The sequence below is a fragment of the Erpetoichthys calabaricus genome, chromosome 2 (genome assembly GCF_900747795.2).
Source record: "Erpetoichthys calabaricus chromosome 2, fErpCal1.3, whole genome shotgun sequence".
Classification (NCBI taxonomy): Eukaryota; Metazoa; Chordata; class Cladistia; order Polypteriformes; family Polypteridae; genus Erpetoichthys; species Erpetoichthys calabaricus.
Window position 1 is genome coordinate 281,307,522 of NC_041395.2, and position 15,561 is coordinate 281,323,082.

The window sequence follows — 15,561 nt, forward strand, 5'->3', positions numbered from 1 at the left end:
GTGTATATGTAGATATGTATATATATATGTATATGTATATAAATGTTTATGTGTGTGTGTATATTATATATATAATATATATATATATATATATATATATATATATATATATATATATATATATATATATATATATATATATATATAAAAGACAGCAACACTTATAACAATGACAACACAATTACATTGACAATCATGTTACGTTATTTTTAAAATGTTTCCTTTTTTTTCATAACCTCTTTAACACACTACTTCTCCGCTGCGAAGCGCGGGTATTTTGCTAGTATATATATATATATATATATACATACATATACACACATACATGCAGTTTCAATAACATAGAAATCAATATAAACATTAACACATTATCATATGAGAATATGAAGTAATATATAAGAAGCACATTTCATATAAATATAAATTATTAAACAGTAAAATCTTCTTCTGTAATTTGCTACCGTGGCAATTTGTGTGTCTGTCCAGGATTTTAAATCACCTGTAGCTCGCAAACCGTTTCACCTATTGACTTGAAATCTGGTACACATATAGTACGTCACGTCTACTATCCGCTTTATGGGTGATGATTGTATTACTCTTTTTATCTTTATTTTATTTTATTGTAGAATCAACTCCTATCTGCGCACACCAGGGCGGCCGTGGGCGGATGCGTATGGTGTATTCACTCCATGTTATTGTGCATTGCGCTGTCACTGGTATTTTGATAAAAGAATTTGAACAACATATAAGAAGCGAATAAATTATTAAACAGTAAAACATTAACATTTAAGAAGTTACATTAAGTATTACTGCAGTGCCTTCGGGTATACCTCATTTTTTGTTTGCCCATTACATGCTTAAATGTATACATTTTTTGGTGTACCTACCCGAGAACACGCGACATATAACCGAGCGTGGGAGAAGCATGGATTTTAAACACGCGTTGAGTTCATCTGCTGGTCTCCCTCGTGGAATAACTGGTAATGTTTGACTAAAATCTACAGCGAGTAAAACGACATTACCTCCTATTTTTTTTTTTACGATCTCTGAGATCTTGCTTTTTTCGGTTCAAGGCTTCATAAGCTCTTTTATGTTGTATGGTGTACTTATCCCAAACCATCATCGTTGAATGTTGCAAGACTTTCGCCTTGTATGTAGCTCGGGGTAATTACATTCATTGCATTCCTAGTCTGAATCACAATCTGATCGTATGGGTGGTTACCTGGCACTGTAGGGTTGCCACCCGTCCTTTAAAATACGGAATCGTGCCGCATTTGAGAATGAAATTGCGCGTCCCGTTTTGAATCAATACGGGACGGGATTTGTCCCGTATTTTTTTTATCATTTTTTTTAAAGCAGCGTTTCATGCAAATCATCCCACACGCATTTTATGAAGATGCCTCCTTTCCTACTTTTGATTGGATAATACTTGATGTCATCGTTAGTTTGATTGGTCTTTTTAACTGTCCAGTGAGGAGGGCGGGTCTTTTAAGTAGAGTCTGCAAACTGTTGGCACTGAGATGTGGCACCCGCTGCAGTATGCGTCCCTTATTTTTTGTATTAAAAGTGGTAACCCTACCTGGCAGGTAACACTTAAGTTTGGTCATGAAGTCGTCTAAAATCCGCCACGTGCCCTCTTTTAATTGCGAGAAGCAGATATATATAGCCAAATTCTCGCGGTTCGTTGCGGTGAAGTACTGCTTTTAATTTTTTAATAAGAAAAGAAAACCTTTTTAAACGGATTGAAAATATACCAATAACAATTTGTTAAGGATCTGTTTTTTTCTGAACCTCGCTTTTCACAGCTGTCGCGCTACGGCGTGTGTTTCGTTTATTTGACAGTATGTAGATCGTGGTAATTACATTCATGGCATTCGTTTTCTGAATCACAATCTGACTGTATGGGTGGTTACCTGCCAGGTAACGCTTGTGGTTGGTCAGGAAGTCGCCTTACATCCGCCACGTGCCCTCTTTCTGTTTCCAGAAGCTGATCATAGAATGGTTTTAATAGTTTACTTTCAAATAATGCAAAGAGTATGCGACACGTGTTTCTCCCTAATTCTGGGCTCATCAGGCATACACACTCACTGCATCCCCTCTCGTGAATCGAATCTCTATCGTCAGCGCCAGAGTTGAAGCCCCTAACGTTGCGGTCAGCAAGTCGGCTAACATCCGCCATGTGCCGTCTTTCAGTTGCGAGAAGCAGATCATAGAATGGTTGAAACTGTTGCCCCTAACGTTGCGCCACGGCGTGTGGTTCGTTTATACCTCGTGTCTTCTCATTAAACTTTTATCTCGCAAATATGTTATTGCAATCCGCAGCGGGAGCGTTTCTATAAACTTAATTTAAACTTACGTTTTACACCGTGCTTTGTTTCCCTTATGAACATGCTTGTATGCTTCACTCGCTCCCTTCCCAATTGTTTAATGAATTTTTTGCTCTTCGCTGTTTGCGGCTCTTCCTTCATTTCCCCCTACTTCGTTCTTTTATCTCGCGAATATGTTATTGCAATCCTTAACGGGAGCGTTTCAATAAACTGATTGAAAATAGTTTTGCATTTACCTTTTTAGTAAAAGGCTGGCTTTTAAGCCTGAGAAATCACCCCGAAAATGCACACGTTTAATTGCACATGTGTTAATATGTATGGTTACACAGTATTAAAAGACAGTGAACAACGTCAGTTACCTTTGTTCCCGCGTTTGATAAAAGGCGAGCTTTTAAGCCTGAGAAATCACCCCGTAAATGCACACGTTTAATTGCACATGTGTTAATATGTATGCTTACACAGTATTAAAAGACAGTCAACAATTAACGTCATTTACCTTCGTTCCCGCGTTTGACTCGTGCTGTAAATCTCTTCCTTGTTTTTAGTTCACGTGATTACGTAGGAGGCGTGATGACACGATACGTGACTCCGCCTCCTCCATTACAGTAAATGGACAAAAAATATGTTCCAGTTATGACCATTACGCGTAGAATTTCGAAATGAAACCTGCCTAACTTTTGTAAGTAAGCTGTAAGGAATGAGCCTGCCAAATTTCATCCTTCCACCTACACGGGAAGTTCGAGAATTAGTGATGAGTGAGTCAGTCAGTCAGTCAGTCAGTCAGTCAATCAGTCAGTCAGTCAGTCAGTCAGTGAGTCAGTGAGGGCTTTGCCTTTTATTAATATGTATAGATTAGTAACGATTTAAGATGTAACAAAATTAAGCTTAGAACTAAATTTTTCTTATTGTAATTTTTCCTTTTTTTTTTTGCTATTTTAATTTTCTTTTTTGTGTGAACTGTTTTACTTTGAAACTTAACTAAACTTTTAAAAATGAAGATATTTTGTCTGTGGAATCATTTCTGCGCATCAGGCTTTTGTTGAATCCCATTTTTTGAGTTAGAGCTGCTGAATTTTGGAAACTTTGGGAAAACGCAGCTACAGTCATATTGTAACAATAAGAATACATTTCTCTTTATCTTTATATTTCAGAATCAAATTAAGGGAGAAGTCAAGCAAAATGACACTTTTTATTGGCTAACTAAAAAGATTACCATATGCAATGCTTTCGAGACTACTCAGGCTCCTGTTCCAACCCCCCTTGGTGTAATAAAGTAACACTCCTTGACCACAAAATCAGCATAAAATATTTGTTTTTCATTTTTATGATGTTTAAATAAGCATAGTTTATTACAAAGCTTTTATAACAGGGAAAAAAGGACATTCTCCCTTCTTTGTTGTTTTTAAAGATTTGCTCTCGGTGTAGTCTCTCCTCTCTTTCTCTTGGATGGTGGTGGAATTATGTTTTGTTAAGTTTGACTGGATTGTATGTCATGTTATCTTCTTTGTTGTATAAGTTAGACTTGATCGTACAGAATGTTATTTTCTTCAAATAAAATTAAAAAAAAAACTTGATTAAGATGGAGTGAGTGTGGGTACTGACATAGTGAGATAAAAGGAATGGAGTGAAACACTAATTTATGTATGTGAGTATATGTGTTAGCAATACTGATTCATGTATTTACAGTATAAGGCTGATGAAGTAATGTAATGTTAACTGTGCTACTCTCCATGTCCAATTGCCATTGTCGGCACAACCCCATTTCACCACTGGGCAGTCATTATGAGCTCTGGCACCTCATGATTTACAAATTAAGCACTGCATCAAAACATTTGTAATCAAATCACCTTAATCCAGATCCCTGTGACATGGATGGAACCAGATCTGGACAGGGTATGCATGGAATGATGTCTTAAAGCTTGAGGTCTCATCAGATTAGTTCATTCTGTGAGACAATTAGAATATTTCAAACTATCATTTTATCATATATCTAACTTACTCTATTCCCTTAATCAGTCTGGCAACTCATTTGTAACAGTTTCTCAGGTTACCTAAATTATAATCTAATTTTCTTCTTTTCTATCAACATTAAGTTTTTTCTTGCAATAAGTCGAATGTTTTCTATCAACAGATTTCCCCTTTCTATCGACCAAAAGCTATGTATCTATTTTATTATTTATTCAGATATTGAAGGTAGTTTTAATTTTATCAGCTGGACCTCTGCTGGTTATTAGATTAATTCAATGTCTCAATCAGACTTCATTGTTCGAGATCCCTCCTAATAATTGAAAATACATCAGTTTCATTTAGTGATCAAATTCTGCTAGATTAAAGCAGCCACACCAGCTGCACTTCAGAACACTTGAAGGCAGGCATGTTTTGGCCTGGTTAGTACTTGGATAGGAGACCATCGAAATAAAGCTTGTGTTGCTGCTACAAGAGGTTTTGGTGAAGCCACCATAGTGCATTTTACCCTATGGACTTTGTGGGTATTCCAATACCCCAGTGCAGTGATGGGGACACTACCCTGTAAAAATTGGGCATCAATTGAATGAAATATTAAACTGAAATCCTGATTCTCTATGGTCTTAAAAAATGCCTGGGCATCTCTTGAAAAAGAGAAGGGTGTTTTCGCAATGTCATGGTTAAATTGCCCATTATGACCTTGTCCATTCTGGTCCCCTAATCATCTCCTGTGTCTAACTGGCTATCTCTCTCACCTCTTCACCATCTAATAGCTAATGTGTGATGAGCGTACTGGTGCAGGAACAGCTGCTGCCACCTCATACAGGCTGGTGCTACACATTGGTGGTGGCTGAAGTGGCTCCTGACACTTTATGTAAAGCACTTTCAGTAGTAAGAAAAAACACTATATAAATGTAACTAATTATTACAATTAATACAGAATTATTTGGAGAAACTCAGAAGAATTACCTACAAGAGAGTGCAGAATGTGTATTTCCTCAGCTAAAGGATAACCAGAAACTCATTTAAAAATGTAAAGGAGTTGGGGGTCAAGCATGTAAATACTAAATCAAAGACATTTCCTTTTATACTACACAAGTACCCAAAAATGTTTAATATATTTCCTTCTATGGAAAATTCTGGTGGAAAAAAAAACAAGTAGGTGCTTGAAAGAGAGATCTTTACAACTTCAAAGCAGTTCAGATATTAACTAAAGAAAGTTTGAACAAAACATAAATAAGATACTGAAAAAGATAATAAGACAGAGCTACTTCACCTTAGCTCTGCACTTTAGCCATGGATTAGATAGATAGATAGATAGATAGATAGATAGATAGATAGATAGATAGATAGATAGATAGATAGATAGATAGATAGATAGATAGATACTTTATGGGAGAAATCAAAACTTTACAGAAGCTCAAGAAAAATATCAATATTATAATAAATAAACAACAACCCCCTCAGCACACATATGAACTTCTGACTTTTATAATAACAGAGCTACTGCTGTCAATAAAAGGCTGCAAAAGCTGTGTAGTAGAATTGTTATCTGTGGCAAAGTATTATATCACATAATTATGTAATGCAAACCAAAGCTTACTACTCAATACCAATAATTAAGGATCGCAAATGAAAGGAGTGATGTGACCCTACACTGTAAACCTGTTAAACACCTCACTTTTCAAGCATGTAAATATTATCAGATTCTATGGCTGTGCCCTTCTACACCCTTTTTATTTACAATAAATAATTTTAAGAAACTATTGTTCTGTCATGGCTAATAAAGGTTGAAAAAGGCTGGAAATGTCCAACCGTATTTGCCAAATTGGTCGATGATAACAAATAACTCTGACGCGGTAGGCAGGTGTTGATAGCCTCAAATGGGTCACCTTAAAATCAGTTCCCAGAACGAGACAGTTAGATATAGTGGATGAAGGGGGATTGAGTCACAGGTTTGGTTCAAAGAGAGAGAGGCTTTTGTGGTGTGTTGACTTTCACATGCCCCAGTGGGAGAAAACTTTGGAAGTGTCAATCGGCTCTTGGCCAGATCAGGGGTATATCCAATTGTCAACAATGGAACAAATTACATATGTAAGGGCAGGATGTCATTTCTACAGTTTAAATGTAAAGGTTTAGTTACAAAGCTGAACAACAGAACTGACAAGGCAATCTTTTCTGAAGTCTCATTTTTAAGAATGACAAGATTAAAAGGTTTAATTCATGGCTCCCAATGTAAGATATACCATATGACCAAAAGTTTGTGAACACCTGACCATCATACATATATTGAGCCTGTTGAACATCCCATTCCAAACCCACTGGCATTGATATGGTGCTGGCCCCTGCTGTTGCAACTATAACAATCTTCACTCTTCTTGGAAGGCATTTCATCAGATTTTGGAGAGTGTCTGTGGGAATTTGTGCCTGTCCAGACAAAAGACCATTTGTGAGGTCTTGTACTGATGTTGTATGAGAAGACCTGGCATTCCAGTTCTTTTCAAAGGTATTCGATAGGGTTGAGATCAGGCCTTTGTGAAGGCCAATTTAGTTCCTCCAAACCAAATTTGTCAGGCCATGTCTTTATAGGCCTGGATTTGTGTTCAGGGGCATAGTCATGCTATAACAGAAAAGGGTCTAAAGCAAACTGTTGGTAATATTGACTAAAATGTATGCTGTAGCATTAACAGTACCCTTCACTGGAATCAAGTGGCTTAACCCAAACCCTTAAAAACTGCCCCAAACCATTTTTCCTCCACTACCAATCTATACAGTAGGCACTACACAGTCCAGATGGTAGTATTCTAGTATCAATCAAACCCAGATTCATCCATCAGACTGCCAGATAGTAAAGAGTAATTCATCACTACAGAGTGAATGAAACACCTGAACTCAATAATTTGGAGAGGTGCCCACAAACTTTTGGCAATATAGTGTAGAGGGGCACAGGTTTATGGGACATCCTGAAACAGATTGGACCTGTTCCACTTAATGGACTACATATGAACTGGAAGACTCTAGCTACAGAAACAGTGTAAAGGACTAGACAAAATACAAATATCATGGATAATCAAAAATAATTTATAAATAAAATATTCATAAATTCAGAAAACTTAAACAAAGAAAACAAAAGCAAACGTAATAATATTTTCAAAATAACAAAATGAAAACACACAAGGGTGATACCCTTGCTACAACATTAGTCAGTAGGAGCACAAACTCAGAATAAATACATTTGTAGTTTACTTCATCTTTGAAGCCTTCTGTTGTCCTATATTGCATAAAGCACAGTTTGAGAATGATATATTATGTCATGATCTTTGAAACAAAAGCACATTTGACCTGTCCACTTCTATCCATCTTCAGTAGCTTGTACAGTAGACCAGTTTTATCTCAGAAATTTCTGGTATGCAGGCAATTTATCAGATTTTGCATTCAGATGTTGAAAAGTCTTTGACATAATGTGCTGTTCTCACGCTTTTGTTGGGTTTTGTCCTGCTGACTCTCCCTTCATGTTAAATGGGGTGGTGTACAGTATATCAGATATCTGTTATGAGCAACACTTCCTGTTTCATATGGTTCAAGACAGAGGCTGTGTACCCTTATGTGCCTAGCACTGTAGTGAAAGTGTACCTCAACTGAACAAAAACAGCAAATACAAATAGCAATCCCATTTCATATCACTTATAGTTTATATGCAATATAAAGTAACATTACACTAAAACATTTTTAATATACTGTGTTTTTCTGGACTTTTCATTAAAACAGATTGCTTCTCTTTAAGCGACTAAGTTATTGAGCTAAAAATCAAAAGATTTTCTATAATGTGTTGAAGGCCCGTGACCATAAATTTTCAAATGTTTTTATTACATAGACTACTTAAAAAGTCATCAGAAATCTATTAAACTGAGTATTTGGGAGGCTTTGGGTGCAATTAATCTTTGCTCTGTTGAATGTTTTGCAAAATTAAAAGGTTTAGAGTTCCTGGGCACCAAAGTTTCTTATGTGACAAATCCATTACACCACCCTGAAGCAAAGGTTTAATGTGTATGGAAACCAGCATGGGAGGCCATATTGCTTACTTAGCAACTGATTATTTTTCCATGTATGTTAATCTCCAAGTCACCATTAGATGTCTTTATAATGGTCATACAATACAAAGATGGTAAATGGACAACAGTGGAAAATAAGTAACTCAGGATACCAGAGGCACTACTACAACACACAAATGATGATCTATTTGTGACTCATAAGAATAACTGAGTAAGAGAGATTGGAACTAAGTTGTTGGACTTCCTTGGGGTCTGAAATAATATACAGTACACATGTGCCAATGAGATAATGCCAGTAAAGAAGCTACAGGTGGGCCTTCATAGCAGTTGAGAAATGTTTGTTAAAGGCTCTACAATGACCTGACTGCCTCCGTAACATTCAGGACCATGGTCCAATTATGGTATCTGTTATGATAGCTAGCATTTACAATTTTTCTCTGCTAACCTGTGTATGGTAAAGTGTCAGACTTGAGTTGTCTAGACTGCCACAATCTGGCATAAGATCAGAGTAAATGTTCTGTGTCCACCCTGTGGCTTATGACTCACACATGGAGAAAACATGGGCTACTGGGTAGTGGATTTTTGTAGTGCCACATCACCAGAGCAACTGGAGGCAATGTGTGGGATATAGGGGATGTATGAACAGAATACTATCCTCTCACCTATCATTTGACCTTTCACATCAGGACAGTTTGGTGTCATTTTCTTGCAGAAAACACTTTGGGATGCTAAGTGAAATTAAGTCCATATCATCTGTGAACCAGTGATGCCATGAAACGCACAGGATACACAGGACACCATTCTGCACCCATGACTCCATATTAAGATGCAATGCTTTGTATCATGAACTACTGGAAATTGATCAAATAGTAACTTTTATGTAGTTCTACTGTGGATCAATAACTCAATCTGTTTCCCTTTGTTCTGAAGTTGTTTTTTAGTCAGATGTAACCAGTTCTTCACATCAGTTATCAAGCAACCTGGACCATCAATTACTTCCAGATGTAACAATCTGAACCAAGCACAGTTAATTTTTTCAAGAATCAGTGATGAGTTTACAGCTATGGGCTATAAGCATAAAAACATTAAGGTTTCAGAACTGTAAGACTTCAGAAAAACATGATTACTAAAATCAAGCAACAGGTCAAAGTACTAAGGCAATAATACGGTGGATGGAGCAGCTCCCTTGCTGCTGCAGGGACACTGTTTATAATTCCTGGTCTGGTTATTTGTGGAGTTTTCTGATTTTACATGTACTCCAGATTTCTTTTACCTCACAAACCTATGTATGCCAAGTTGACTGGAAACTCTATATTTGCCAAATACAAATAGTTGCAGGTTTAAGTGCAAGATGCGATGGGCTGGCATCAACCAAGGTTGGCTCCTTTCTTGTACACAATTCTACCATGATAGACTCTGGCTCTAGAGAACCTAGCAGTGGAAAATCATCTAAGATGACTTAAACTAATTTTGATAATGACTTGTGACAAAAATAAATAATATAATTCATTTGTTCTTCTCTGAATAAATCTTAATATAAAACAGTAAGGAGCAAACAAATTGCATCTTTCCTGGGTGGACAGGTGACATATTCAGTGTCAGTTCTTGCCTTGCAGCCTTTGTAGGCAGGAATGATTCTGACAACCATAAACATGCTTGAAAATGGATGGATAGACTACTGCACTGGTCAAAACTGGTGTAGTGCAAAAATTAAGATATAAATATTTGAAAAACGTGCCATTAAGTATCCCATCTACAAGTGCTAAATAGTCACTGCTCATAGTTCGGTATTAATTACAAAGCACCAAATCTGATTACATTTAGCTTGTTGTGGACCTGGCAAGTCGCAGTACTGGGTACAAGTCTTAGGTGCTGAAGATGGTCCTTTGTGACCTGTGCCGTATGTTTAGAGTCATTGTCCTGCTGCAGGTGAAAGCTGGGTTCCATCAGATGCCTTCCCGATGGATGTTTCTGCATGTATGTCTCAGCAAAAAGTCCATTTGCAGATACAACCCCAAAAACTCCACCATGTTCCACTGTTGCCTACAGACACCCAACCATGTAGTTCTTTTCAGGTATTCTGCAGACAAACCTTTTTTGAGCAAACAAATTCAAATTTGGACTTGAGAGCAAGTACTTGCTGCTAGTGGTCAGTATCATTTTTTTTTGTGTTTCTATGAATAAGAGTCTTGGTTTTGTTCCACTTTGGAAAAATGGCTTTTTGGGAGCAACTCTTCCCTGAAGACCAATTTTGACAGGATTTCTCCAGACTGTAGAGTAGTGTTTTTGGGTTCCAGTCATTTTTGAGAGTTCAGAGCTGATACCAGAGCTGGACTAACTAATACTTCAAAGTAACATCGGTCTGATGAATCTCTCATGTGCTGCACTCAGTTTCAAAGACAACTTTGTTTCTGGTCCTGAACCTTGCCCGTTTGTTTGTGATTATTTATTTGTAGTAAGGAGGTTGCGGGTTCACTTCCCAGTAGACAGAAAAGTGCTATATAAATGTAAAGAATTATTATTATTATTATTATTATTTAGAAGAGCTTGAACAGCACATGATGAAACACTTCTCTGCTGTGACATTTCTACTTAGGAATCTTGCTGATGCTGGATGACCTCCTTATATCTTGTTGATATTCTCAATCTCATGACAGTGTAAGAACTGATTATTTGAAGGTTAAACCATCACCTTTATTTTGGTTGTCCTGCCCCCAGTTTGAGTTTTGTTTAAGTTAGTCAGTTTAAATCAATCATCTCATTAGGTCACCGATCATTAACACCTGTTTGTTACCTTTTTGTGGGAGAAAACGAAAAACCTAACAAGATGAAATGTTGGGAACTCTCTGAGATCCCCATTTATTTGCGGTGATGCTAATAAAATTAAGCAAAAAAAAAATCAATAAAATTAAGCTCTGGAACTTAATTGCTCCAAACATAAAAGGCTTCTGTGGGCTAGTGTGGCTCAAGCAGTAACATGAACAAGAATAAACATCGACATTCATCTTTGTAGGGAAAGGACCAGACAGAGATGCGCCATAAGTGAGGTCATTATTTTTTTGTGGGCTTCTCCTCCATTCTTGACCGGGGGGAAGAAGAGAAGTGAGTGCATGCGCTTTAACATAACATGTACCCAGTGTGTTCCCATAAGCAGAGCCCCCAACTTGCTCCCACAGCATGCATGCATGACACTTTGTTTTATCTGAAAAGTAGTCTGTCGTTTCATGTTATGTTTTTAAGAAACTACAAAAAAATATCTGTAACATTTAATGTTTTGGAATAATAATGGTTGGAAATGTGAAATGTTATCTTTTCTACTGATACACTAATGCAGAAAACCAAAAATAAACATTTAAGACAAAATTTATGTAGAAAAGTCTAGGGTTTATATTGGTTTATAGGCTTTAATTTATGTAGGAGTTTTGAGATTCCTTATAGATTTATAGGACCATTCTTGTCACATGTACAGAGTCCTCTAAAATTACATGTGCCAATACAAGAATTGTAAAGGGCTTTTCCTCATAAGTATATATGCACATTAAAAAACGATTTTAACATTTCACACCAAGAACAGACTATCCCAACATGCAGAAGTTGCTGCACACCACTCTTCACATCCTGATTTTTTACAACAATCATCTTATTGACAAAAGACTAGTAGATTAATTGCAAGTTAAATGAAATTATTGTTCAGCATAGTCAGTATCGTTTGGGGTGTGTGCAGAGTACTCATACCACTGAGAGAAGGGGGTTAATCTATTTCCCTAATGTCTAGTGTGAGCACTGGGCATTTGACCGGGGTTAATGCTAAGCTTAAGGAATTTCTGGAGGAGAGGACTTGTGCTTACATTACACCCTCAATCCACTGTCATTACATATTACTTTTTTGTTGGGACAATGTTTAAAGCTTCAATTTATTCCACATGCTTAAAGTTTGATAACTATTCCAAACGTGCATACTGCACAAGCATTTAGAAATCATTTTGTGTTTCAGACTTAAACTACACTATAATAATAAAAATATACAAACCTACCAAGAGAAAAAATGTGAATGCGTCCATCTTAAGTATAAATAACTGGTCATTTTCCATTTTTAAAAAAGCTGAAATAACCATTTCATTATTACTAAAATGTGCAGTCAATAAAATAAACATCAGAAGGTAAAGATGCAAAGCTACAGCAGACTGCTTCTTACGTCATTTGTTTAAGTTGACACCTACTCAAAGCATTGCTTAAAACATCTGAGTGTGACATGCAGTGTCGTGTCAACAGACATCAAAATCACTGTCATTGTCCTCATTTGTCTAATTGATTAACTGTTAGTAGTAACTGAGTGATTACCAGAAATGACTGCAGAAAACAAAAACATGTTAAACAAATAATTTGAAAAGGAAGGTTCATGTTGCAGGGCTCAAATGCTAGAAAAAAACACCATTCTGCTTCAAATTTTGGGTTGAATAAGGCTGATTTACAAGGCCCCCAAAATGCTAATATAAATAAAAAGTGAAACCGCAAACAAAAATGATGAAAAACCTAAACAAAGAATATGATGACGTAAACTGTACAAGAAACTGCATAGGGCATAGCCAACAAGTGAAAATGGAATTAAAACTGATGAAAATGAAAACATAAAATAAAAACACAAAGAAATAGTGAGAACATAAAACACTTTAAAATTAATGAAAACACATAGAAAAAACTCAGAACTCCAAATATAAATCAAAATTGGAAAGACATAACTTGAAAAAAGAGGCAATTAGGTGGATTAGCAGCAAGAAATTGGAGAACTGGAGGGAACCTCTTTAAGGAACCTGACAAGTCCCTTTTTTCCAAATTTTCAAATCTGAACCTTAACTTTTTGAAATGCTTGTTCATTGGCAGATATTTGATTCATTTTGGGGGGAAGAATTATTGCACCTTTCAAGACCATTCCAGTCCCTCAGCTTCAATCCTGCTTTGATGCAGCTCCCCTGCACTCAGGTTATATGAATCAATCATGGTGAATAGCAAATGTAAACTGGAATTCATTTTGAGGTGAGTTCTTAACTTGCACTAATGCTGCTGAAATGGAATGTCGTTCCTGTGTTCTAATTAGAATAAAACAAGTCCAGCAAAGTACCGGATATATTGGCTTTATTTAAGTAATGTTTCATTTTGTGCTTTTGTTGTCCTTTTAAATCAGTAATGACTGTTGATTAATTTGCCTGCACTTTATATGATACACCAAAGTCTGCATGCAATTATAAATGTAGCTGGGTTAGAGAAAAATCATAAATACATGGTTCCTACTGCACACATGATTGAAAGGCTCATTTATGTCATGGAGGTTTAGACAGAGAAATTGGACCAAAACTCATTCAGGCCTATTCTGACTTCAAAAAGTGTCTTTAATTCATGTAGCTGGTTGCTGCCAGAAAGAAGCACATGTAAAGACCAAAAAGATTATATTTCATTACACATGCAGGAATGATGTAATATGAAATTAAAAGGTTTCCATGATTGAAACGTCTTACAAGGGATGACTTTTGATTTGCTGTTAGTTTTTTCTTCTTTTTACTGGGAGCTAACGTTGCATGTTTTGAGTGAAACCAGCATCAACAACCCAAAGCACTGTGAAAGTGTCCGCCTGTTTAGAAAGTAAATGATATGCCAGAAAGGCATGGGTGAAATTTGCAAATGTTTTTTTTAATCTTTTCTAAAAATAAAAAAGCTGACATTTACAAGGTGTCCCTTATTGCCAGTTGAACAGAAGATTGCCAAGTGTTGAGTATTTTATATTGAAAACACTATTTTCTGAAATCAGTTGTTCAAACTGGCCAAGTAGAACTTAATTAAAAATAATAATCAGTTCGCAATTTAAATAATCTATTTCAGACCCCAATGTGGTTAGATTAAAATGAGTTATTGCTCCCTTTTGTCGCATTAGTTTGAAGACTGATCCATGGAAAGAACATCCATCCATTCTGCTATATCCTAACTACAGGGTCACGGGGGTCTGCTGGAGCCAATCCCAGCCAACACAGGGCACAAGGCAGGAAACAAACCCCGAGCAGGGCGCCAGCCCACCGCAGGGCACGCACACACACACATGAAGCACACACTATGGACAAGTTAGAATCGCCAATGCACCTAACCTGCATGTCTTTGGACTGTGAGAGGAAACCGGAGCACCTAGAATAAACCCATGCAGACACGGGGAGAACATGCAAACTCCACACAGGGAGGACCCGGGAAGTGAATCCGGGTCTCCTAACTGCGAGGCAGCAGCAATACCCACTGCGCCACCGTGCTGCCCTGGAAAGAACATATGAAGGCAATATAGAAGAAGAGAGGAAAGACAAAATTTAATGTGGAACATCAGAAAGGATTTCTATCAAGAAATGCGGTCATGCCAGGCTTGATTATGCTGACCTCCTGTTCTGTACATGTAAGCCATACCTTAAAGCAGTATCAGCAGAAGCTCTGCATGGCAGGTGGTTCATCACAAACAGGCAGAAGAAAAACTTGAAAGGCAAGGCAGCAGCATGATTGTCTTTGTTATTTTAGGGTGCATGATTAAAACACTCTTATCTTAGAAAAATAAAGGTGTTTTCAACTTGTCACTGATCAAATCTGATTTGTACAGTAATGTGAGATTTGAATAGCAAGAGTTGGCCATTCATGCCATCAACCTTGTTTGTTTAGCTAATAGCTAAGCTGTTCCACCATTTTATTAAAAATACTTTATAATGGTTGTTAAGGTCTGACCTTTAACAAAATGACCAGGTAATTTTTTCCAAATTCCCTCCACCATGTCATACAATCTGTTATATCTTCATTACCTTTGCTCAGCTTGGCTTTTGTATCATTTATTCAACTGGAGACAGTTCCTGAATAGAATTGAAGTATTGTGAGGATTGGCTTTAGTCCCAAAAACTGTGAATTTGATTGGGTGGATTTAACAAAGATTTGGTGAGTCACTCTTCATTGTCAAGTGAAATGTGGTTTCTGCATCCTTATTTTATACATATTTTTCCATGAAAATGGTTCACTAACTTGGTGTTAGAAATGCAAAATAACAAAGTGGCCATATGGTGTAAGTGTAAGAGACCTTTTCACATATTTGTATTAATCTTAGCAAACTAATAATAATCTGATATTCAGTTACTTTTTATTTTCACTCTTTAGAAATACATTAAATATTAATGCTTTCTTTTATCTAGACCAGTGGTAGTCAA